The sequence below is a fragment of the Spermophilus citellus genome, assembly GCF_964194105.1.
Source record: "Spermophilus citellus genome assembly, chromosome: 6".
Taxonomy (NCBI): domain Eukaryota; kingdom Metazoa; phylum Chordata; class Mammalia; order Rodentia; family Sciuridae; genus Spermophilus; species Spermophilus citellus.
This window is the reverse complement of record NC_138187.1, coordinates 99,268,856-99,294,142: the sequence shown is the minus strand read 5'-3', so window position 1 is coordinate 99,294,142 and position 25,287 is coordinate 99,268,856. Positions and strand designations below refer to the sequence as shown.

The 25,287-nt window shown below is 49.2% G+C and overlaps 1 long non-coding RNA gene across 1 annotated transcript in view; it reads right to left on the bottom strand.

Moving 5' to 3' along the window:
* Nucleotides 1-22,228, bottom strand: part of LOC308650708 — a 34,151-nt gene extending 11,923 nt beyond the window's left edge. Inside the window, exons 1-2 of the long non-coding RNA XR_014022394.1 lie at nt 21,027-22,228; nt 17,185-20,424 (exon numbers count right to left, since the gene is read on the bottom strand). This is a non-coding gene — a long non-coding RNA (uncharacterized lncRNA). The remainder of the gene's footprint in view (nt 1-17,184; nt 20,425-21,026) is intronic.
* Between the last annotated feature and the right edge of the window lie 3,059 nt (nt 22,229-25,287).

Sequence of the window (25,287 nt, the reverse complement as noted above, 5' to 3'; positions counted from 1 at the left end):
CCTTCTCTCAATACATCTCAAGCCACGAAGGATGTTGCAGGAGGCAAGCTGGGGGAGGTGCAGGGTGGAGGGACCAAGGAGCACCGTGTGGCTTATTGCAGCACCGGGTGATATTCCCTGTGTTCTCTGGGCTTCAGCCCTCCTTGTATGTTAGCACCCTAGGGTTTTTTTTTTTTTTTTTTTTTACCACATTTTTATATTTAAACGAGTTGCTATGGCATGGAGTGCAATCCAAACTTTCTATGAATGTTTAAGACAAAACATGAGTTTTCAAAGAGATATTTCGCTTCTGGCTAGAGAGGTGTGTTTACATCTTCTGGTCTCAGGGCTCCTAGGTGGCCACTAGGAGAAGACCACTGAAGTAGTTTTCATCTAGGGAGTCACAGAGGTCCTGTCTTATTGGAATGGGGTTACTTGAGGCACGGTGGGGGATTTGGGTAGAGTCGAAGTTATAGTCAAGCTCAGGAAGTGAGTGTCAGGAGGTGAGCTGGACTCTATGGGGCCTCACCCCTGTGGCCTCTGGGTCCTGGCTCTTGGGCTAGATGCAGACCCATGATAGTCTGGGAGGGAGCTACTAGGGAGATCTGGGTAGGAAGAAAGGAGTACTGAGGGTCAGGTGATATCCCCAGAAGTAGAGAGGGGGGCCCTCACTTCTTTCAACAGTAACTCTGTGAGCATTTTTGCCTATTCTGCCCAAAGCTGGCCCAGGCACACTGGAGACCACAGAATGCAGACACTGAGAGAACACAGATGTTCTAGGTCAGGCCTTTTACTTTGCAGTTGGGAAAATGTAAGCTCAAGGCATTTAGGTGACTTCCAGAAGGTCTCACATCTAATTAGTGCCAAAGTTAATATTTTGAAAATTAGCAAGATTGTCAGGATTGTACAATAAAGTTGTAATGTGTATCAGCATGACGGTAGAGTTAGAACACAGTATTTGCTGGAGTAAAATGTGAAAGGATCATGGCAGAAAGGGATGGGACTAGTTTAGAGGTGCAAATATTAGAGGCACAGTGGGGAAAGAGGGCTTCCAACCAACTTAACATCTGACCCAAAAGAGAGTGTATTATCCCCAGCTCAGTCGGCAGAATTCAAGGTCATGGATGATGAGTGGGCACTAAGTGTTTTCTGATAAAAAATGATGTAGGATTCTTGGTATAGTACCTGGAAACATTTTTGCACCATTTTAAATAAAGACAGAAAAAAAGAAAAGAACACCGTACTCAAATCTGCCCCACCCCTCCGATGCATGAGAGACGCACCAGGCCAAAGCTGTGGAGAGGCTGGCAGACAGGCTTCTGGGGGTTATCAGCAGGTTTGGGGTGCTTTCCACTGGGGAGACCTGCAGTTACTGCTCCCTGAAGACTCGCACCATGTTTCAACAAGGGTCAGCATTGCCATCACTCAAGCTGCCTCCATCTCCATGAGAAATCCTTCAATGGCAAAAAGTAGGTGCTCAGTTTGACAGAACAATGGGAAAAATAAAAGTCTACATTCTAAAACAGCCTGCTAGCCGTTCCAGGGACGTTCTTCCTGTCGATCTTTTATTAATTATCCAGAGGAAGTGATTCTGAAAAGCGACACACAGCAGGATGGGATGATTCATCTGACATAACTTCCTGCGTTTTTCATCCAATTGAAAGGATTCCAGGAGCCTCAGCTAGCTTCAAGTTGGGAGAAAAGTCAAGTGAGCGTCCTCTAAACACAGCCGAGTTCTGAGCTGCATCCCACTGCAGAGGCACCACCGGTGGGACCAGGCACTTCCCTTTTCCAGATGTTTATAGCGAGTGGTGGACTCTGAATCAAGTCTCATGACTGAGTACATCCCACAGTGAGTGGCCAAAATGAGCACACACCCTGAAATTTCCAACTTCACACATAAAGTGCTAGAAATGATCAAGTTTAAGTCATTGACTTTATTACATAGGAAACTTCTATCAAACAAGCAGTGCTATCGTGTTATCACACAATTGTCCTACTCTAATCTATACGCACTGCGTTTTGCAAATTGTCTTAACTATCTGTACATGCTATTTTACTATTTCTGAAGCTTCAGGTTATTTTTTTTCCCTTTTTCTCTGTCTGGTTTTCTCTCTCCTTAAAGGTACATGTGTGCACACACCCACTCATGCGCTTCTCTGATTTACTTCAACCAGATGAACAATTAACTGTGAAGCAGAGATAAAAGAGGACAAAAGCATTCTTTTTAAAGGTCCAGAGTTCAAGGAAAGGCACTGGGAGAAAGCCTGGAGCCATGCCCACACCACCAGCCTAAAAATACACTGCCCCTTCAGCACCGCGGCTTGCTGGCGCACCAAATATCAGCAGCCTTTAAAGAAGATTTCATCAGTCATTCAGAGGCAAGGACTTTAAATGCAATTACCCTGTATAATTAGCTGTTTCATCTTTAGTGTCAGTGAATTTGGAATTTAATCTCTGATTGCACAAAATAGAATACTAAGCAGCTTACTGGATAGACCGACTAGTGGGGTGTGCTGGATCATGTGGCCTAACTCCTTAGAGGCACCGTGGGACTGGAGGAAAAAAGAGGCAGATAAGACACAAGCTCTTGTTTTTTGCTTAGGCACCTTGACATACATTCGAGGACACACACCCCAAGTCACCTCTTCCTTGGAAGCTTCTCTCAAGCCTGCCCACACTCAGTGGAGGTGGTCACCCACCTGAAGCACAGCACTAAACATATGTTGCATGACACCACCAAGTGTCCCCAGGCCTGCCCTGCCAACGGGGTTGCCAGCTCCTGAGAGCCGGGACCACGTCTTACTAAATGCTGTGTTTCTATATCAAACCTGGTGCATGGCACTCCATCTTCCAAAGATGGATGGGCAAACAAATGAATGAGCTGCCAATCAAAATCAGCCAGGGGCCAGACTCATGAAAATAAACTGGGTATTTAAACAGTTGTTTTCCACGTCTCTAAAGAAAAATGAGTTGTCAAAGTGATATTAACTTAGCAGTCCTTTTCTAAGATAAATTTCAACACAACACAACATTTTCAGGTAGGGGAGAGACCTTTCAGCCCAGTCATCCAGCACCTACAACCACCCACATCTCAGGGATTCAGCTCTCACCATGGACTGCTGCTCATCTATGTATAGCAAAGCGCAGCCAAACCAGACGAGCTAAGCTTTCTGATAAGAAATTCAGCCTTGATGTTCAAATTCAAGTCACCAATAAGTGCCTGGTAACTATTTAAAATTGTACAAATTGGGCTGGGGATGTGGCTCAAGCGGTAACGTGCTCACCTTGCAAGCACGGGGCACTGGCTTCGATCCTCAGCACCACATAAAACAAAAGATGTTGTGTCCACCGAAAACTAAAATTGTACAAATAAAGATAGGCCATCAGTTCAAGTGATGCTTCATTTTAGAACCCAATTCTAGTTTTGGTTGATGACACATCTATGAATGCTTTAGTTGTTCCTGGAATACAAGTTCTGCAAGGACAGAAGCTGGGTCCTGAGCCCCTGACCCAAGCTCCAGCAAAACTCCCAGTGACTCAAGTCGTACCTATAGCAGTCACTGAAATAGAACTTTGCTTTTAAAAATTGGGAGCTTTTAAATTTGATGCTCTCCCATTTAACTGATTCTTGGCTTTATTTCTTGTCTTGTGTTTTAGGAGTCTTTTTAAGGAAATCATAGGAGTGTTGAGCCTATGTTTTCTTCTATTAGTTGCAAGGTTTCTGGTCTCATTACTAGGTCTTTGATCCACTTTGAGTTGACTTTTGTGTAGGGTGAGAGACAGGGATTTACTTTCATTCCTCTACATCCCAGCACCATTTTTGAAAAGGGCTATCTTTTTGGTAACTTTGGAGGATATCAGGTTTGTCTCTGTGTCTTCTATTCTATTCCATTGGTCTTTGTGTTTGTCTCCGCAACAATACCATGTTGGTTTTGTTACTAGAGCTCTATAGGATTAATTTGAGGTCTGATATTTGATGCCTCCAGCTTTACCTTCTTGCTCAGTATTGCTTGGTACTCTGGGTCTTTTATTTTTCCAAACAGATTTTAGGACTGTTTTTTTCTAACTCTGTGAAGAATATCATCAGTATTTTGATGAGGTTTGCATTGAATCTATATCACGTTTTTGGTAGTATGGTTATTTTGACCATTTTAGTTCTACCTATCCAAGAACATAGGAAGTTCTTTTATCTTCTAAGGGCTTCTTTGATTTCTTTCTTCAGCATCTTGTTCTATTTTTTGAGGAGGAAAAGTTTATTTTGACCCATCTTTTTGGAGGTTCAGTCCATGGTCAGCCAGTTTCATGGCTCTGGGCCCATAGTGAGGCAGAACGTCATGCTGGCAGGTCACGGGGTGGGGGAAGCAGCTCAGGCCGAGGCAACCAGGAGGCAGAGCCCCTTCTTCAGTGTGCTGTAGTTTTCACTGTAGAGGTCTCTCACCTCTTTCGTTAGATTTAGACCAAGTATTTTCATTTCTTCGAGGTTATTGTGAATGGTATAGTTTTTCTGATTTCTTTCTGAGCATGTTAATTATTGGAGTATAGGAAAGCTACTGATTTTTGATTTTTTGGTCTTGTATCCTGCTACTTCGCTGAATTCACTGATCAGATCTAGAAGTCTTCTGGTGGAGTTTTTTGTTTGTTTGTTTTGTTTTTTGGCTCTTATAGATATTAGATCATGTCATTAGCAAACACAGATAATTTGACTTCTTTTTCTGTTGGTATCCCTTTAATTTCCTTTTCTTGCCTAATTGTTCCAGCTAGAGTTTCAAGAACTATATTGAATAGGTATGGTGAGAGTGGACATCTTGTCTTGTTCCCGATTTGAGAGAAAATGCTTTCAATTTTTCTTCACGTTGGTCTTGAGTTTGTGGCATATAGCCTTTATACTGTTGAGGTAAGTTCCTTTTATCCTGTTTCTCCAGCATTTTTAACATGAATGGGTGCTGGATTTTGTCAAAGGCTTTTTCTGCATCTATTGAGATGATCATGTGATTCTTGTCCTTAATTCTGTTTATGTGACGAATCACACTTATTGATTGGTGTATATGGAACCGAGCGGGAGTTGCTTTCTTATCTTTCTTGAAAATGTTCAATGACCCAACCATGAAAAGAGCATAGATACAGACATGAAAAGATTGATGGTCCTATTGTGATTTTTATCACTCAAAGAGTAACTGAAACTCCTAAAACCTGTAAGAAAAAAATTCCCTCAAAATATGTCCCAAGTATTCCCAAATATGGTCCTCCCTTCAGTACCAGGGAAAACACATAGGGGCCTCTCAGAGCCTCGAAGCAGGCCCTGCTAGGGAGTCACCAGCCACATCGCCACGTGTGGTCGAGGCTGGAGCAGGAGTGCCAAGCCTGCAGCACTGGCAGAGGAGTGGCCAGTGGGGAGGTGCCTCCCCGGCCTCACAGGATGATCCAGCAGTGCAGACATGGCTGCAGAGTGGGGATTTTTTTCTTTTCTTTTGCAGTGCTGGTAAGAGAACTCAGAGCCTAATACCTGCTGAGACGTGGGTAACATGCATGTAAGATAGGATTCCTTATCCCCCAAATGAACAGAATGGCAAAAACAAACATCCCACATAGTTTCTAAAGCCTGAGTTCCCATAGGTGACATGAAGGATTTGTCATTTCCACACATAAAGCTATTTGCCAAATGGCTCATTCTGAAGCTTGCAAGAGAAAGGTTGATTCCCACACCAGCCCACGATCAGTTGCCACGATGGCAAAAGAGACATTGGGAAACTAAAAGGGGGATGTTCCAATTATTCCTGTTCCCAGGACCTCTGCCCCAGTCCCTTTGGGGAAACAAAGGCTCTGGCTACTGAATTGGGCATCTGATCCTCAGTGCCATGCCTGGGAGCGAGACCTCTGTTCCACAGCCACCTCTAGACACATGGGAGACTGCCAGGAGCTACCAAGCAGGCCAGACCCAAGATCTGCCGCTCAGCGTCAGGGCAGCGTGCGTGATGTCCACCACCCTGTTGCCCTTACCATGTGGGTGGATTCTGCCTGCATCCCCACCTGCTCACCAGCAAGGCTGGCATTTATAAATTGTCTTGAGAATGCTCTCAAAGTGGCTCTCTGAGTGGTAACCATAGCAACGACCAAGGTGTGCTGGTCACGTTTATGCCAGGCACTTTGCCAGGGACCCCACAGACTTTATCTTGCTCTATCCTTACGTAATTCTTTAAAATAAGTACTATTCCCTTGATTTTAAACACGAGGACACTGAGACTGAGGGATCGCAAACAATCAAGGGGAACTCAAGGAATCTGACCCCAAAGTCCTTGCTCAGACACTTAGTTGCCAGTCCTTCAGGTACCAGCGCATGGGAGACAGGTGGAGGCAGGAGGGAAGTGACAGAGGAGGAAAACTGACTCTGGACGTGCAAACCTGTGTCCAGGTAAAAAGGCCCCTTCCCGTGTCCTTGGTGAGCCTGTGTTACCTTTTCCTGGCTCTCAGGGGAAAGAAAGTAAGATTCTAGTTAAGTCTGTCCCCAGGATGATTCAGGTCTCTGCCCCCAACTCTGCAGCAACTGCTGGGCCACCTCTGACTGTCTCTCTAGGGACATGGGCCACATTGCTAGGGAGCGTGCAGAGGGGAAAACTCTCCTGGGGCCACTCAGCAAACAGAGGGGAAAACCTCCCAGGCACCCTGTCCTGGTCACTCACTTCCATGCTGCCCAGGGACTCCTGGTGCCAGAGCCCCAACTGCACTGGGCAGGGTATTAACCTGGAGCACAAGGGTAGGGTTACCCCAGCCCAGCCCAGCTCAGCCCTCCCTCTGGACAGGAGCAGGCTACTACCCGCCAAGGGAAGAGGTCAATGCTGAACATGGGCCAGGTCTGATGCCAGCTTGGCCATACCTACAAAGCCACTGAACATTGAACTGGAGATTTCTCATTCTTAACATGAAATGAGAAGTCCAAGCTTCCTGATGACTCTAAACTTTGTTTTCAGTTCTAAAGCCCAGTGGTCCTGAACCTTTCCACTCTGGGTGACTGTTTCATCAGACGGGGACACAGAGCTCTAAGGGACTTGGCACACTGGGGAGACTTTGAATGAGGAACAGAAACAGGACTGTCTTAGCAGCTGGCAGAGTGAGGAAGCAGTGCTCTCAGGAGCCCCTGCCCAGAGGCAGATTCCCTGGCCACACACCCTGGGGGACCTTAGCGTGCTTCTGAAGGACAGGACCCATGGCTCTCAACAGTGCCACTTAATGGGGAATCTGGCTGCCAAGCTCACTCGGGGACAGTGGCTCTTTGCCCCATCACCCATCATGGTCACTTATGACTAAGTGAACGTCAGAATGTGCCTACCCTAACAGCCCCCAAGCCAAGGGATTCTTCCACACTAAACTGCTCAACCCCCAGATGTGGTTGACTGCAGCAGCAGCTACATAACCGCCGGGGCTTGATGCCAGGGGAGCTGTGCTTTGGAGTGGTAGGTTCCCAGTCCTGCAGATAGCAGGAAGGGCTGAGACGGTGCAGCTGCATCTGCCCACTCCCAGACCGCACTTCTCAGTGGAAAATGTGCCGCCATGAAAGCAGAGATCAAGTTACAGGAGGAAGGAAGAGCCCTCGCATACTCTGGCTGACATGCTTTCTACTCATGGCTCACAGGGAGCAGTGGGCAGCCGCCCAGAGCAGGTCAGAGAACGATCATAAACGGGGGCACGTCCTAGCCGCGTCTTTCACAGCCATTTGCTCTGCGAATGTCACACTGTACCAAGATAATTGGAGGGCTCCCGTGAGCTGGTGAGGGAATTAGGGCTTTTCCTAAGAAAGACAAAAGCAGAGCAGCAGCTCCCAGCTCTGAGCCGGCTGCCCTGTTTCTTCAAAAATAGGTCCTCTAACATGGAGAGGCAGAAATCTAAACCTCCTCACCCACCTCCCCCCACCCCCCATGATGTGAACAGAACAAACACCTATTTCATGAAAGAGATGCATTTTCAATATCACAGCGGCAGGACACTCTGGCTGCTTGGTCACCTCGGTGTTTTGGAAAAGGAAAAGAGAATTCAGCATTAAAGACTCAGGAATGCCTGCTGACATATTAAGGAAGCAGCCTCCGGGGACAGCTGACGAGGTTCAGAGCAGCATCGCCAGGGGAACGGTGACGCAAATGCGTCCGTTTTCACAGGCTGGCGGGCTGCCAGGCTCCCTCCTGCGGCTGATGTCATGCTAATCCCTATCTGGGTTAGCGTTGCGTGGATATGGGCTCAGGCGGCTCCGTCAGCTGCAATCAGCAGCAGGCTCCTTTTATAGAAGATAGTAAAGAGGAAAATACATGGGGAGAGAGAGAGGGGGGAAGCGTGCACGCCAGATTCCCGTGTGCCGAAAACCTCTGCACTGTGAAAGTAAAAGGGAAAAGAGAAGGAAGGAGCCATGTAAGCCCAATCCCTTTCAGCAGTCAGGTGTGCCCATGTGCAGTGACACAACTAAGGATTGTGCCCGATTCGGAGCTGAGCTTAATAACGAGGGCAGGGCTGGGGATGTGGCTCAAGCGGTAGCGCGCTGGCCTGGCATGCGTGCGGCCGGCCCAGGTTCGATCCTCAGCACCACATACAAATATGTTGTGTCCACCGAGAACTAAAAAATAAATAATAAAAAATTCTCTCTCTCTCTCCCTCCTCTCTTTAAAAAAAAATAGATCTGGATAAGTTGATGAAATGGAGTTTGGGGATAGGCAAAATTGAAATATTCTTATAAAAAAAAATAACGAGGGCAGACAACAGAGCACCGTCAGGTGGGAATGTGAAAATAACCATCTTGTCCGTTATTGAATACACGGACTGATTCCTTATAAACTTATGTGTAAAAAATATGACTTTTTAAAAACTTTGTTCTTCAGGACCACAGCTTCTCAGTTATTTTAGAGTAAATAATGAGGATAATAATTATGCAAATTTTAATCAGTCTCGGATGGAATGCTTCTGTGAAGTGTCCTCCGGAATCTGTTGAGAGCCGATTTCCATTTCCTCTCTCAGGCCTGGTGTTCTGCTGTCCAAGAGCCATAAAAAAGAGGAGCCGTTTTGGAAGTGCCCCTCATGATGAGCATTCTTACTTATTCACTAGATCAGACTTAGGTGGATGCCAATGTCTGGGCTTGGCACAGAAGATCACGAGCCACTCACAGCTTTGTAGATTCAAACAGCAATTCTTTATTCCCGAATTCACACCGGCCTCTACACACACGTTCTGGGAAAATCCCAGTTCTGCCGCCGCCCAATTCACCTACTCCACGAGGCTTTTTTCCAATATCCCATTTGAATCTCACGAGAACAAGCAGCAGGAACACCCTAATCTCAGCAGCAATAATCTTCAACCTCCAACTTCCCTAAAACCCCTATTGTCTTAAACCCGGAACGCCCTAAACCCAAGGACCGGGATACTTCCTCAAACCTGATCAGCTCTAAACCCGGATCCGCCTTGGTCCTTGAGCAAGGTCACCTTACATGCAATGTCAACAGCGAAATCCATTTAACATGGGGTACGCTAGCAAGGAAATTTTGATGCGTCATTCCTACTTGCCAATGGCCCTCAGCAGGTGGAAGGACCTAAGTCTGATCTAGCAACTTCTAGATACACAATTGGTCACTTCAGAGTGCAAATCATCAAATCTGCCCCCAAAAGAAAGGGGGTAGAGGATGAGCACCAGCTCAGACAGCAGAGCTATTTAATAGGAAACTACAAGGACAGTGACGGCATAAGACAACAGTCCTCAACAAGGCCAGTGAGGTGAAGAAATGGCACTCTCAATCTTTTACATGTTGATAGTGCATTTTTTTCAAGATAAGTTCCTTTAAATTGAGTGTGGTGGCACATGCCTGTATTTCCAATGACTTGGGAGACTGAGGCGGGAGGATCGAGAGTTCAAAACCAGCCTCAGCAACTCAGTGAGACCCTGTCTCTAAATAACGTATGAAAAAGGTCTGGAGACATAGCTCAGCAGTTAAGTGCCCCTGGGTTCAATCCCTGGTACCAAAAAAAAAAAAAAAAAAAAAAAAAAAAAAGAAGTTTCTTTTTTTTTCTCTCAACCTAATAGAAGTTTAAGGATAATGCACCTGGAATTATAGGAAAGGAGGTGGGTACATATATATTTTTCTGAGAAATGAGCACATAGATTTTATTAACTTCTCACAGGGGTCCAGGAACCCCCACCCCAAAGTTGAAACTGATGGATTCTAAGGAGTTAAAAATTCTTTAGAAATCCGATCTCAATTATGCTCCACCTCCCAAAGAGATCATTTTTTTTACAGATAGAGAAAGTGGGAAACTGGGAGGTCAGTGAAGAAGAGGTTTATCATTATCTAGGCCACTAGATTAGACGCTCTCCTTAGCTTGTCCACTAGCCAGGAACGCCCATGAAGGGAGGGCCAGAGGGAGTTCAAGATGCCTCCTGAGAAGCTGACCTTCAACTCACTGGACACTTGGCTCTCCAGTGTCCCCCTGTGGCCCCTGCCCTTCCCTCTACATCTCCCTGTCTCCCTCAGCCAGGCCCATAGCCAGCAGGAGACGCCACTGCAGAACTTCATCATCTTATTCGTCTCGCTGGGAATGTATGTTTAGTTTTCTTGAGTAAGAAATGTTGGCTTCAGAAGCTGGAAAGAGTTGATACCTGACAGAGAGGACCCAGAGGAAGAAGGGAGCCTGCACAGGGGAGAGGAGAGAACATAGTGGGACTCGGTCCTTGCTCAGCTGGGTCTCTTCTTCCTGCTCTCCTCCAGCTCGGCCAAGACAGGCGTGTGCTCCCCAGGTTCAGCAACTTGTGTGGGGCAGGGGCCAGCAATGAATGGACAACGAAGCCCATCCCCCAAAATGGGGTGGAGGAAGGCACAGGAGCCAGGAGCATGGATGGGGAGGGCCCTTCTGGGAAGCAATACAATTTAATGTCAGCTTTCTGGTCATAACAAAATATCTGTTCATTGTTGAAATTTTGGGGATAAAAAGAGAAAAGAAGAGGAAGAAAAAAAAAAACCCCTGCAATCCCCTCTCCAGCTGTCGTTCTGAATAAACAAATACTTGGTTGTGAGGTCTGAGCCTTCCTCTTTCTGCAACCCTCAAGAGGTCACAAACTCTTGGTGTCTTTGTGAGGAAAATGGGAGTGACAAACTCCTTCTTGCCTGCCTGAGAGCTTTGTCATCTAGCTCAACTAGGATCACGGGTGAGCCACACAGGTGCGTAGCACAGACATAGGGGTTCCTACCTTCCCCGAGCAGTGGCTTGACCCCATCCTCCACAGTTGCGAAAATTACTACTCTCCATGCTAATCCCCTGCTTTAGAATTTACCAAGGCTTCCAGTTGCCCGTGGATTACAACCGATGTCCCTGGTCACACCACAGGTACTTTCTCAGCTCAGAACTGACCTTGCCTTCGATGCTACACTCCTTGCTCTCTGATACCAGCCAGGCCATCCTCGTGAATTGCCATATTGATGGCACACAGGCTCATTTTGTGTTCTGGAACTTCCTACATGTTTTCCTTCATGAGTGACATCTCTGCCCACCTCACAATGTGGATCATTTCCAGCAAAACTATAACCAGGGGAAACAGCAATCCATTCAGGGCTATTTTACAAACGGGAATTATATGTCATGTCACTGAAATTTACATCCATGTTCTGATTCTTCTTTTGCAAACTTCTGTTTTCCTTCTCAATGTCCTTTCCTAGAATGCTTAGAAAATAGATTCTGAAAAACATCGGACATGAACGTCATTTGTTGTGTATGAATTTGCTAAGAAATAGGGTGAACCACAGATGTTATTTTATCCACATATCCTGCTCAATCTGTCATGCGTTTGCTGTGTTTTATAAATATGTGACATATTTGGAAATATATTGTTCGCATATCTTTCGTGTTTTCCATTTGAAGCAGGCTAAGAGCATGGTATCAGTTTGTCAATGTGGCTTTTAAAACCGAGATCCCTTCACTTGAACAGTATAAGGAAGTCCATAGTTCAGGCCAAGCCATTGCTGCACTTCCTCTTTCTCAGTTTGCTGTGTCTGTGCACAGCCCTGTCTCTTGTGTACTTTGTACTTGAAGCATCTCAGATATAGAACTCTCAGGTGGCTCAAAAGCAAGGTGGTCCACAAAAATTTCCTCAAGTTCCAGAATGCGTGTCTTGTCTTGATACAGGGATACAAGAGAAAGGGCCTGGGCCTGACGGATCAGCACCTTCTCCAGGAGAGAGTGCTGCTGGGACCCGTCCATCAGCTGAGAGCATCCAGGTGTGCAAGTCACAGAGGCCTAGCTGGCTTCCATGTCTTTGAAGTACTTGTTTGCTTTTCATGAAAGCAACCACAGCCCTGGGTTAACATTTAACTAGCACAGCTTCCTGAAAAACTCAGAACCAGGCACCGTCTTGTCTTTTTTTTTTTTTTTTTTTTTTTGTACTGGAAATTGAACCCCTGGGTGCTTTGCCACTGAACTACATCCTCAGCCCATTTTATTTTTTTATTTTGAGACAGGATCTTGCTAAGTTGCTGAGACTGGCCTCAAGCTTGCAATTCTCCGGTATCAGCTTCCTGAGTGCCTGGGATTACAGGACAGTTTTATGTCTGTGATGGCTTTTGTGGAAACTGAGGAGAGGGTAGGAAATGTGGAAGTTAGAATCTAAATATTGTTTTGTTTTTAAATAAAAACAAAGCTACCTGTTCTTTATAGATCAAAAGAATAAAGTAACAGTTGAATTAGGAAAGCCAATCAGTGCCTTCCAAATCTTTCGTTTTTAAATTAGCTTCATTTTATAAAGTACATCCGTCACTTTCTTTTAAGTAAGGGCAAAATTATCCTAAGAAATCCATAGTGCAGATCTCATATTTTCAACAAAAATAACCATTGAAGTGACAACCACTATGATTTCGCTATTATTGTTTATTACATGTTTATTTCCTACATCAATCTGATCTTGCACCACCAGCTGGCTCCTTGCAGGAGGAACTCACACTCAGCAGGTCCATCTGCAAAGCTGTCTCCCAGCTGGACGGAGGGAATTCTCACCTGATTCCACTGTCTCACTTCCTTGTCTGGTAGACACACAGGAGACTAAGGAAGCTGGTATGGAGGCTCATGAGACTCTTGACCTAGAACTCACCTTGAGGTCAAACTTGGCATTTGAAGGAGCCTTTCTCTTGAATGTGCAACATTGAAGCTCCCACCTCACGGGCTATCTCTCAAGAATGCATCTAGTCGGGCTGGGAACGTGGCTCAAGCGGTAGCGCGCTCGCCTGGCATGCGTGCGGCCCGGGTTCGATCCTCAGCACCACATACCAACAAAGATGCTGTGTCCGCCGAGAACTAAAAAAAAATAAATATTAAAAATTCTCTCTCTCTCTCACTCTCTCTCCTCTCTCACTCTCTCTTTAAAAAAAAAAAAAAGAATGCATCTAGTGATCATGGGTTTGGGGGGCCCAAAGCCCCTCTCGGGGCTTGCCTCAACCTGGAGCTAGCAGCACATGGCTGACTGCTGACTCCTCAGCCATCTGCGTCAAGACAAGGAGACCTTTGTGCCTGCATCTGTCCTTCCCAAATCCTCTAGGCTCATTATCTCTTCTGCCTGCTCAACAGCCCCTGGAGAAAGGGGACTCTTCCCAACTTTCCCTGGAAAGGTCACCAGGCTCTCGTGGTTACATTTGAACCTGGATCTCCCAGCTCCTTCTTCTTTTAGCCTATGTGCCCTTCTCTTGATGCCTACCCACCCAGACTTCCCTCCGGGGAGGATAGGCTGTGCCTTGAAAACATCCAGTCATTTCCAATCACCGAATTCTCCATTTCAATCATTCTCTGCTGTGTGTCTGTTGCTCTGACAAAACATAAATACATTAGACAAAATTCCTGTCCCCCCTAGCTCCATTGGGCTGGCAGAATTCCAAGATGACCCCTGGGCCCCACGCCCTCTATATTCCCCTCTCCTTGATGGTGAGCAGGACCCTAATTTGCATCTAGTCAACAGAATATGGCAAAGGTGAAAGGGTTTTGCCCATGTAATTAAGATCTCTAACTAGGTGACTTTAAGTTAATCAGCAGAGAGATTATCCTAGTTTTTCTGCTATAATCAGATGAGCCATTTAAAAGGAGATCTGGGGGTCAGGCGCTCAAAGCAACAGGCTCTTTCTCTTCTTTGCTGGCCTTGAGGCAGTGAACTACCCACATGGGACCTACAACATCAAGGAATGAGTTCTTCCCTGTGAGCCTCAGAGAGGACTCTGAGCCTCAGGAGAGACCCCAGCCCCAGACTCAGCCCCAGCCACGTCATTTGGATCCTGTGCAAGTCCTGAGCAGAGGACCCAGCCAATATAAGCCCAGTTTCCTGGCCCCTGGGAGCTGGGAGATGATAAACAAGCAGCTTTAACCCACCCAGTTGATGGGAGTTTGTTTTACAGCACCTACGAATTGCTACTCAGTATAGTTTAGCAAGAGTCTGTAGAAACAAAGATTTGTGTATATATGTATGTGTATATATATATATATATATATATATATATATATATATATAAAGCTTCTTAGAACATTCATGAATAAACATAAAAGCATTTACCTATAATCCCAGAGTCTCAGGAGGCTGAGGAAAGAGGACAGGTAGTTTGAGGCCAATCTCAGAAACCTAGGAAGACCCTTAGGAACTTTGTGAGACTCTCAACAACTTGGCAAGATCTTGTCTCAAAAACAAATCTATTGGGGCTGGGGATGTAGCTCAGTCGGTAGAGTGCTTGTCTCGCTTGTACAAGGTCCTTGGTTCAATCCTGGATATAGGTCAGTGGTAAAGCACCCATGATTTTGATCTGCAGTATCACCTCCAAAAAAGATGTGAAGCCGACATGTGACACTGATAATCACACTGTGGTGGTGAGCCATCCTTGCCACTTAGCGACAAACACCACAGTTGCTCTTTGCCCTCTTTCTCTCCTTGTCTCTCATGCATTTGCTCAACCGGCTGCTGGTGGGTCCTAGCTAAGATCAGCAATCACCTATAGAAGCATCAGGTACCTATTCCAAGAGGGCATCGTAGCCAGAGCTGTCACTTTGGACAAGAAGGGGTGTGTGCCGGGCAAACCCAGAGGGGGAGCTTTCTCCAGAACGGGGATTTCTGGAGCTCCCCACTCCTGCTAAGCACAGGGATCTTCAAGACAGCGCCTGAAAGAGTGCCCGGCACACAGTAGGAACCCAGCAAGCACGCCATGGGCACTCAGCAAGTGTCAAATATCAAAATGTGGCTTCGGCTCTTGAAAGTGAGCTGAACTGGTTAGTCTCCCAACTACCTACCAGTGCATTTGACCTGAAAGCCCACACTGTGGCAATCCTTTCTAATATTAACCTCTTTAACAAAAGTCTGGATTTTCTTGTAGCTGTCATGAGGACTGGATGTCGGGGGGGGGGGGGGGCATGAGAGAGCAGGGAGGAGCCACACAGAAGCCCTGTCCAGGTGGAAGGCATCTCAGGCCCGCAGGCTGGTGTGCCTTTATGTTTTATTCATGAAATGTTCCCAGAGGGCCCCCTCACATTCTTGCTGTGCAAACTTGGCCAGGTCCCTTAGCCCGCAAGGTCTAGGCTGGATGGTTCCAGCATCTTCCTCCTGAGTACTGTGCGGCTCTACCAGGTAACTCCGTGGCATGCCAGGAGTTGAAGGGGTGTTCATTTGTGTTCACTATCCATGAAGGCACACCCAAAGCCCAACGCAAGGACTGGTTGAAGGTCAGTGTGTGCAGAGAGCATCAGAGCCTCTCACTCCAGAAAATCCCATGCTTGTCCTGGGGATTCCACAGATGTCCCTGCGCACTGCCCCTCCCAGGGGTTGAGTGCTCGGCTGGGGGTGCAAGTAGGGCTGTGTGGCCACTGCCCCTACCCACCATAGCAGTGGCCAGTGTCCTTGCCCATCCTCCTTCCTTCCTTCCCTGTGGCAGCTGTGCCCTGGGCAGGCTCCGTCCGTCCCCCAGGTCCAACAGGGGTCTCCTGCGCTCCGTCTGTTCAGTTCCTCGATGGGCCTCTCCCCACTTTTCAGTTCAGATCTGTCCCCACAGCCTGGGAGCAGGGATGTCAGAGCAGCCCAGCCTCAGGCTGACGGGCTCCATGCCGACTGGGGAATCCTAGTGACCTTCAAGCACAGAAAGGGGAAAGGAAAGGACAGAGTTCCCCCAGTGGATCAGAACCTAAAACCCAACTCCACGGCCGCTGGGAGCAGCAGGACCGAAGGCGGGAGGAGGCTGTGTGTGTGGAATCCCAGTGGATGGCGGCCTCCTGGGGGCAGAGCACCCTCCCTGGCCCACTCTCCTGACTCTGGCCTTCCTCCAAGTCCACCACAAAGGTCCAGGAGCACGAGGAAAGGAAGCTGAGAAAATGTGTCCTGTGATCCAAATTCAAGCCAAGCACAGGACAATGGCAGCCAAGCAGGAACGAGGCCAAGCATGCTTTCTTGGGGCTCCGCTTTTTGTTTTTGGTTTTTACTTAATGTCCAAACCTGTTTAACTGCTTAGTGTGATCTACAGATCTGGGAGACAGTTCACTGTGGGAAAGGAAATGTAATTAGCGCTGCGACCTCGACCCCACCCCAGGTCAATACACAGCTGCCCATTGATTCCTCAAAGAAGGAGGGGAGGGTGGCACAGCTAGCTAAGTGCTCTGCGGGGAGAGGTCACCCTAGGTCCTCTGCAGAAGGCAGCATTGCTCCGTCACCCACCCTAAAGATTCCCAGGCCGCCTCATGCCTGTGCGTCAGCCGCTTTGACCCGAACCCTAGGTCACGTTCACAGTGGTCTAAGTGGCCAAGTGTCTACCGCTAGGATGTGAAACCTCACAGTTTGCAGGCCATGCTGTAGTTTGCAGAGTGGCTATGTGACCAGCTGCATGTTTGGCCTTCACACTATACGATGAGGGCAGTGACCCTGTACCTTTGCAGAAGTAAGGGACACAAGGTTGCAGTGTCTGACCCAGAGCCTAGCACCAAATCCCACAACCTTCCTTTCACACCCCAGGAGAATGGGGATGGCAAGCACAGCCTTTCTCCCAACAGAGAGGGGCCTGAGGCACAGGAGCAGCAGCCAGATGGACTAGCACCTTTGCAGCCATCAGCTCTTGGTTAGAACACCTTGGTTTCGATTTACTCAGTGTCACGATTAGCTATGACAATAAAAGCTCTCCAGGAAGAGAAGCAGGGGGGGGGGCAGTGGTGCAGAGGGCAGTGTGCAGCCGGTATCTCACCTGGTGAAGCTGGAAGCATCTCCCTGAGCTCCGTATCCATCACTGTGCTAATACGGTTATCTCATACCCGCTGTGGTCTGAGTCCCATGAATAATGTCATTCCAGGGCCAGAGGAGAAGGGGAGTAGACCTGCAGGCCTCCAAAAACATCCAGAGGAGTCCAGGTAGTCGGTGCACCTGAATCGCAAGGAGAGACAGCTTCGATGTGGACTTGGAAAGCACAGGAGGCCGACCCTGCTGAGCCTTGAGGAAGTACCGGGGGCAGCCCTCCTGGGGTAGGGCTGGCTGCTGCTCTCCTGCTTGCTGTCCCTTTGGCCCACTTGGCACACTTTCCCAGGCCCACCCTCGCCTTCAGAAATTACCCGCGTGGTTGAAGTCTGTGGCACTGTGGGCGGCACCACAAGGCTCCAGTGGGCCCCCTCAGCCCTGGGTAGGCATATTTATTCACAGGTGACTCTCCAGCCTGAGCAAAGCCCCACCCAGGCCCAGCTCCCAACGGCCAGGCTGGCTGTGGGCAGCGTGGCTAGCCATGTGCAGCGTGGCTAGCCGTCTTGCAGCACTTGCTGTTTTTCCCACATGGATATTAGGCTGTCTCCGTGATGCCAGACATCCTTCTTTCCTAGAATCCCCAGGAAGCACAGTGGCCTCCCACACATTGGATTTCGTGTAATTCAAACCAAAGTTTGAGGCCACTTCTCCCAATTCAGGAAAAGTTGTGAGCTTGGCAACCCAAATGGAAAAACACACACACAAATATGGTAGTGGATTTGGGGGGTGTTTTTCTCATTTGGGTTGTGTGTGTGTTTCATAAAGCACATAGGAGAATTAGGCTCAAAAGCAACTGCTCTGAGAGATAGAGACTCTTGTGATTCACGTTGTGCATAATGGATCTGGCAGGCCTGAGCACAGAAACTTCCAGAAGCGTTTGCGTGGCAGCAGTTCTTAGCCAATTCACATTTTTTAGCTGTCCTGGCCAGCTGCCCGGCCTGCAGAAAAAGTCTTGTATCTCCACAAGTTTGGCTAGCCTTGCTGACGAGTTTCCAAACTGCATGGCAACACTGGATGAGCTTATTTTCAAGTGCCAAAAAAACTCCTGCTACTTATATTGTTACTAAATACCAGATGTGCTTAATAAAGAGCAAGCAGAGCCAAACCTAGGGTAATCAAATAACCTATCATTAACATTTTCTAAAAACAAAAAATGCAATTGGAACACCAGATTACTGTTTTTCTTTGTTTGCTTTACGCCCTATTACTGGAACCCCTGGGGTGATAGGAACAGGACACGGGCGGGCGGGGCAGCCGGCTCTGAAGACGCTGTTTACAATCACACCCCCCCCCCCCACATCTGAAACGTGTGAGAGAGTCAGGCCTGCACAGATTTCCCCTGGCTCTGCTCCTCACAAGGACCACCCCTCTCCATAGGCAGGGGAGGGACCACAGGCTGAGGCCATTGCAGGGCTGCCAAGCACTGAGAGGCTGAGGTACACTGGAACTTGACCTTGAAGGAGAGAAATGAGAAGGAGACAGGAGGGTAGCCTTGGGGACTTGGCAAATTAAAGAGTACAGGAGCACTGGAAGCCACAGAGAAAAGCAGAGAGGTTCTGAAAGGCTCCTGCAGACCAGAGGACGGCATGAGGCCCCATCAGAGGCCCCAGCTGGGCTTCCTCTGGGTGACCTTGAAGAATGTCTTCACACAAAAATCTCCAATTCCATTCTTGTCCCTCTCATTGCTATTTAGGGGGGAAATTTTCTGGAAATCCAATGGGAAAAGAAATGTGGCTGGCCACTTCTGTCCCCTTCCTCCATTCAGAGCCATTCCTGCTGTCTGGGCTCCCCACTCTGTGCCCCAGGGACTTGCTTCCCCAGACTCTGTGCCTCCCACTTCTCAAGTCCCTTCTCCCTAACTCGCACCTCTACAGAGCCCAATGAGCACCTTCTCCCCAAAGGCTGTGAGGTGGTGAGCAGGTGTGTTAGGGGGAGTCAAGACAGACAGGGGATATCACAAAATGAAATTGCAGAGTCAATTCTCTTCTGAAAATAGATTACAATCTGTTAAAAGACTCAGTGGGGCAGCCCTTGGAGAGTTCTTTACTAAAAATGGGTTCTAGTCCAACTGTGCCTCGAATGCCATGGGTCGAGCCAAACTCAGATGTGCAGCGTTGCTCCATTTTGAGAAGCCACCCGGGGAGAAGCCAGGCGCTGGTCTAATTAGCAAGGCCAGGCTTTGAACTTGCGAGGCTGAAGCGGTGTCCGTGGGGAGATGGCGTGGAGCTGCTGTCCACACCCGTTTGAACTTCTCTCCTTACATGTGACGTGTATCTTACACATCAGACACAGCCCTGAAAAGAAAGATGTGACACACCACCCAGAATCAGGCTTCCAAAGTCCTAGGGACGGTCCTGACCAGAGGAACCACGTCTCAGGAAAGAGGCCCAGAAACACAGATGCCTCAGGGTCCACCAAGTCCCAGCCCACGCAAGGCCCAGAGGTCACACTCAGCATCATCGACCCTCACTTTCTCTGCCGGACCTTCCAGAGGAAAGGGCTGGTCCCAAGAAGGTCACACAGGGCTGTTTTTTTTCTCCGGCAGCAACGCAGACACAGCAGAGGGAACCACCCAAGCGGCAAGCTCTGCAGAGGGCAAGTGGAGGCTGAGCCTCAAAGCCAGAGCGGAGGAGCCCATCTCCTTGGAGCTGTTTATGTTACATAACCCAAATAAACACAGCCGGCAGCAGCCGCTCCAGGCCAGGGAGTCAGGCAAAGGGCGTCTCCTTCAGCCTCCGGGTCAGAAACAGCTCCTTTTAAACAAGGATGGTAGTAGTAACACTCAAGGACACGCCAGTAAAATTCGCAGGATATCCTGAACTGTTTAAACAGAGGAGTCGCTCAAATCAGGACTTGGGAGGTCCTCTGTTTTCTTTAGCTGAGGAAATAAGTCCTCATCAGAGTGCCAAGAAGCAGGGACATTGACACTAGGGTGGCTGCTTTTGTTTGCAAGGCAGGAACAGAGGCGATGGTCATGGCCCTGGGCACTGGAAGGCACCGGAAGGCAGCCAGGGAGGCTGCTTCCCCAGCATCCCCAGCAGCAGCCCTTTAGTCGAGGGCCATGCAGAGGCCTGGCTTCTGGAGCAGTTGATGTGGGTGAGTGTAGGCCCCAGCCCAGAGCAGCAGGAGCCCCATCCTGGGACACTTTCTCCTTCCTCAGCAACCTACAGTCTCATAGGAGGGGTCCTATGACCTGGACAAGAATAGAAACACAAATTAAGAACACCACACTGAGCACAGGCGGATGGCACCAGCTGCCCACAGGTGTCCATCCGTAGGCTATGGGGACATGCTGGGGAACATTCTCTGTAAGAGGTTTGTGTTTAAAATGCGTCTTTCTTCAACGCTGGCTGGGAGAGGGTGCAGAAAGCCATCTCTGTGCCAATGATGCTAACACTCATGATTCACGCAGCTCCTTGCCCCCAAGAGCCTGCTGGAGCCACATGAGAGGGAACAAAACCCTGTGTCCCTGACAGCTCATGTTTGAGGCAATTCCTGGATGAAGCCTCCCTTGAGGGCCATCCTCCCCAGTGAGCTTCCTGAGTACCCCACCAGTAAGGATGAGCAGGATTTGGCTAAGGGGACTCACTCCTTGGGACTTGGACTCTCTCTCTCACTCCAGGGGTACATTCCTGAGACTGTTTCTCTCTTCATTTCCTTATTTTCAAAAGCATGACAATTCCTGCCCACCACCTCTGGGCCTTCAGGAGAAATAGCTAACAGGTTATTTAAAAGTACTTGTAAATAAGGTTCAGGCTCAAGGACGGAATGACCCCCTCTGTCATACCAGCCCACCTATGCAGGGCCCGTGTGCTCCCCTCAGATGCTGTGCGGACAGACCACCCTGGGCTGACGCTGGTCTGTACAGAAAAGGTCTTGTGCACCTCTGGAGAAGTTGGCTTTGCAGGAACCACTGACACCCTTACGTGTCCAAGCGCATGTTCTGGGTGGAAAACAACAGGTGGTGAGCTGTACTGCTGAGAAGTTGCCAGGATCCACCCATGGGCACCTGGGGCTTGGCACCCCTTCCCCAGGGGGAGATGCAAGTGAACAGATCACCGTGGGGGGTCAAGTTCGAGTCTGCCTCAACCAAGCCTTGGGGACTTCCTTCTTGAAAAACAACAGGATGGAGTGACAGCTGCTTAAAGATGCCAGAGACAGGGTCCCCGGGGAAACCTCCCTGGGGACTGCTCTGCTTGCAGAAGTCTGTTGTGAGTGACAAGCAAGACAGACAGCAGGAGTTGGGGAGCCAGGCCCAGGTGAGTGCACTAATTAGCTGTGATCGGAAGGAGCTCGATAGGAAGGTGCCTGCCAACGATGAAGCTGCAGCTCTGGTGGCCCATGGTGGGGCTTGTGTGGCAGTGGGCTGCCCTTAGGCTTCCTCCTCCAAGGACCTGGACAGTTCTGCTCGAAGTCTTCCCATCCCCTTTGTTATTTCACCTGGGGTCTCTATAAACAAGACACAAATTGGGTTTCTAGTGGCCAGATAAATATTCACACCCACTTTAAAATCTGGTTAAAATGTGAGCCCTTGTTTCTTGTGGCAAATGAGACAAGAAGGGCGGGACCCAGTCTCCATCTGGGGACATGAGAACAGCCTGCGTTTGACAAGAGCCACTGCCTCTGGGACAGGGTGGGGGCTTCCGCTCGTGGATAACCACTGGGCTGAGGCCCTGTGCACCTGGCTTGGGCCTCTGGCAGCGGCTTCCCGGGGGTGCACCCGGGCTCCTCTGCTCCTCCTTGACCCTAAGTGGGAGTCCAGGAGGCCCACAGTCCTGAGCATCAGGAGGGTGTCCACCAGTGGCACCACAGGTGCGGGCTATAGCAGCAAAGGCATTACTGTGTGCAGAAGAACCCCACCCCCAGCATTAACACTGGCACTGGCAGGTAGGTGTCTTGGTGCCGCAGTCTGGCTGGACACAAAATAACCGAGCCTCCATACAGCCTTGTAGGTTTAAAACAAGAACTCCTTTATTCTCCGCATTCCCGCGAACGCCATGCACACCACACACCAACCGGAAATCCCTCCCCAGGGCTGCGCGCACACTCACTCTCGGAACCTCCCCGCCCCCCAGAACTCAACAGGAACTCCAAAGTAGCGGGAGTCCGATGCAGCAAAAGCCATCCTATTACCGGACAGTAAAGGTCTAATATACAATTGAATCAATCCAGCATCATCTTTTTTTTTTTTTTTAAAGAGAGAGAATTTTTTAATATTTATTTATTTTTTTTAGTTATTGGCGGACACAACATCTTTGTTTTGGTGGTGCTGAGGATCGAACCCGGGCCTCACGCATGCCAGGCGAGCGCGCTACCGCTTGAGCCACATCTCCAGCCCCAATCCAGCATCATCTTAATGGCTCGCTTCTCAACCATTACTTCTGGCCAAAATGCCATGTGTCATTCCGACTCAGCTATGGCTCTCAGCATCTTGGAGGCCCTGTCCCTTCCCAGGAAAGGGACCCAGAACTTAGAAGTCAGCCTGCCCTCCTTCTCCTGAGGGCTGGTAACAGAGCCAGGAGCAAGAACCTTTAATCCAGAGTGTTTGCTCCAGAGCCTGGTGTCCCTCCAGTATCCCAGCAGCTGACTGACTGGCTTCCATTTTCTCCTGGGCCTAAGTGGTGGTGAGGGGCACTGGTGAGGGACACTCCGTCTTTCATGCCCCTAGGGTACTGATGGGGAACTGAAGACCCAGAAAGAGAGTGGATGGGGAATGACACCTGTTCCAGGGAGAGGGTGGCTCATTATATTCTTTTTAGACAACTCTCAGGCTGCCGCAGCCAGGTGAGTCCCAGGCTTGCAGGAAACCTGTCCTCCGAGGTCTGTCTCAACATGCTCTTTGGAAAGTCCAGGGTTGCAGTGTAAACTCTGTGCTCCCTTCCCCTCATCCAGGGACTCACAGATGCAGATCTCCCTGGCTCTTTCTCTCCAAGTGTCTTTGGTGCTACATCCTGAGGTCATCTGCTCTGTCAGGACAGGCCCTGCAGCCATCCCGTCCCAGAGGGCAGAGCTGCTCCAGGCGCTGGTCCCCAGCTTGCAGCAGCTTGGGTTTACCAGCCCCCAGTGGCACTATTTTTGGCATTTTTTTATTCCTTCTTTTTTTTTTTTTCACGAGCCCACGGGGCAAAGGATGGTGGAATTGCAGGCTTGGATGGGTTTGCGTGACAAAACACTCTTCACTGTAGCTGCTGCGGCTGCTGCTGGGAAGGAGCTTGGGAGGATAGTAATGTCGCACTACCTCCTTACAGGAACTTGCTTTTTGGTTTCCAATGTTGCGATCCCTCCCCGTTGTCCCTGGCTGGGGTAGAAGGGAGAGGACAGGGCGTGTGTGGTCCACATGTTTGCCATGGCCCATCTGGAGTCTGCCACGGGGAGCACGGATAGCACTGAAGAAAATCTCTCCCAGGTACAGACAAGGGCATTCATAAATTGCCAGCTTCATCCGAAACAGCTGCCTTGACATAAGCCTCTCGTTTGAGAGCCCCACCAATGCTGCACTTCTTGGAGTATCTTTATTCCCAGGTGAGTTAAGAGCAGAAGATGGGGTGGGTTTGCCGAACCCCAAGTAGGAGGTTCTGACCCTTGGATGGACCTAAGCATGGGAACAGATCCGGTGAGGTCCAGCTTGGAGGAGGGAGACAGAGGCTTGAGGAGGGCTGGGAGGTAGCTATGCCAGGTCAGCAGCAGGAAACAGTTGCTTTGCCTAATTTATGAATCCACCCAGAGGCCCTAATTCATCCTTTGCCACCTCTCTCCACACTGGCTCCTGTCACCACACACCTGGTACTTCCTCTCCCTGGGCATGCCACCATGTTCCATTATTCCTACTCCTCACCTAGATTAGAAGTTCCCTGAGGTCAGGAGGCCCAGCCCTGGCTCCATGCTAGGGCTCAGTATTTCAGAGGCTGTCATACATCACTCACAAGGTTTCAGAGCCTCTCACAAGTTTGGCCAGGGCCAGGCAGGGTCTTTCTAAAGGAACAAACCCACACTCATTGGCAGGGTGTTGGCAGGCCTTCTGGCTCCCACTGTGCGCTGTGCACTCCAGCTGAGCAGAACCAAGTGCTCTCAGGCCTCAGTTTCTTTGCACGCAACTGTTTCCTCTGCTTGGCTGCCCTTGTTCTTTTACCTGTGGGCTCATCCTCTCAGCTCTAGGTCAGTTTTCTCTCTGGACTGGCAGCTGTGCCTTGCTCTATGGATCCATGGTGCTTCTGGAGGCCTTGCACTGTCACTGGTTGGCTGGTCCCCTGGCCCTCATCTCTCAGTTCTTAGCCCCAGAGGACTGTCAAATGGACCTGTCTCCCACATTTGGCAGATCGCCAGGGAGGCAGCACCTTCCCTTGTATGGAGTGTGTGGACCCTGCTCTGAGATGAGGTGACTACTCAGAAGGAAGCAAGGCTCAAGCCCTGCTGACAAGCCCGGATATGATGCCCCGAGGTGATGCCTGTCCTCAGGAGACCGAGTCCCACTCTGAGACTATGTTCCACTTTGGGGTTCTGTGTTCCATTCCCAAGTCTTCACATAGAGTCTTCCCAGAGCCTCCAGTGACACGGGCCATCAATAAGCCTCCAGAGACAGACTGAGGATGTATTGCGGTGTGTTGGAGAAGGCCTCCAAGGAGAGAGCATGGGGGAGAGTGGTAAAGGCCACCAGCTTCGACTCCACACCTGTGAGCAATCAAATTCCAGTTCAGAGGTGGACTGGGTCGTGGACTTGGTCAGTCCACCTCTGAACTGGAATTTGATTGCTGACCCCACCCAGCTCCTCGTCAGCAAAGGGCACAGCACTCGTCTGTAGGTGTCTGTCGGCCTCCCCTCTGTGGGACTTGCTGGCGGCTTGTGCTTCCACCTTTGGGCCGAGGTCTGCCAGTCTTTGGCCAGCTACTGCATAGAGTGGCAGGCTCAGTCTCACACAGCAGGTGGCAGTATTTGTGGAGGTCCTGGACACCCTTGTGGTAAGGTAGCAGTAGACACGTCTCCAGGCAAACTGTCCCTTCGCATAGCCTCGAGGCTTGAGGCTTGCGGGACTGCATGGCCTTGGTGACTTCAAGGTTGG